Source organism: Dipodomys merriami, unplaced genomic scaffold (assembly GCF_024711535.1).
Source record: "Dipodomys merriami isolate MVZ:Mamm:240054 unplaced genomic scaffold, mDipMer1.0.p SCAF_579, whole genome shotgun sequence".
In the NCBI taxonomy this organism is placed as follows: domain Eukaryota; kingdom Metazoa; phylum Chordata; class Mammalia; order Rodentia; family Heteromyidae; genus Dipodomys; species Dipodomys merriami.
The window spans coordinates 403,127-404,319 of record NW_027206156.1 but is presented as its reverse complement, the minus strand read 5'-3'; the positions used below and the strand labels follow the sequence as shown (position 1 = coordinate 404,319).

The 1,193-nt window shown below is 28.8% G+C and overlaps 1 pseudogene; it reads left to right on the top strand.

Annotated features, from left to right (window-relative positions):
• The first annotated feature begins 217 nt into the window (after positions 1 to 217).
• LOC138813040 (U6 spliceosomal RNA) lies at positions 218 to 314 on the top strand (annotated as a pseudogene).
• Positions 315 to 1,193: the final 879 nt, after the last annotated feature.

Sequence of the window (1,193 nt, the reverse complement as noted above, 5' to 3'; positions counted from 1 at the left end):
TTAAAATGAAAATGACAAAATAGACATTGACAAAAAAATTGTAAATGTGAGTAATCGAACAAACGATATGTTTTTTCCACAATACACAGATTTTTAGAGTAATAAGATCAATAGCATTTTTAGGAACAAAAAGGGTTCCTTGTTACAAATAATGAACCATGGATAGATGCCTGTATAAAGATTAAATCATTAAGTACTTAAATTTAGAGGGTACTACATGCTTCAGAAACAGGTCTACCCAAATTACAATACAGAGATTAACATGGCACTTGCACAAAGATGATATGAAAATTTGTGAAGTATTCCATATTTTTCATTCTTCTGATGCAAGAAATGAAAAACAGTTATTAAAAAGTTAATTACAAAAAACAAGTGTAACAATACATGTAATTTATAGAATTAAAGGTTAGTTTGACATCAGTGTATTAATTCTTCACCTTAGAAAGGCCTTTACATAGCATAACCTTTACAAAACTTGAAATTAGATAACATTATAATTTTATCCCAAAGAAATAAAATAATATAAGGACCTAGGAAAAAAAGAAATCTTAAACTTCTTCTATATGGAATGCAATCTGAAATGACACATTTATTTATGAACCTATACATTATATAACAATGTAGAATTCCAACTATTATATCTAGGAGTGAATGAAATAGATTATGGATATTATACAAACATAGACATACTTTTTTTCAGAAAACTACGAGGAAAAACTTTAGTTTCTTTACTATGCATTTCAACAGATAAGTTAAAATTATTTCTGATTTAAAAAAATCACAAACTGCAGAAATCATTTTAGATGAATACAAACAACTATTGAATACATTTTGACATCAAAGTCAGGCAATTCACTTCGAAGAATACCATGGAATCCATGAATTTTTAAAGTAAGATATTGCTGTTGCTTTGTATTTTGAAAAAAAAAATTAAGGGACACAAAGGATGGACTGGCATTTTTGAAATTTAAGAAACTTAACCAAACCCTTACGACTTAGGAGAACAATTAGTAGAGCCTTCCACAACTTCATAGAGGTAGTGATACATACTTATCTTTTTGGCAATATTAAATGCAGTTTCTTCCAAGTGGTTCTTCAGACCTGGTTTGATATAATGGTTCAACAGAGTATCTTTTCTATTTCTATTCCCAGCAGCAAGATGCAAGGCAATCAAGAGGCCTTTAGTTTGGGTA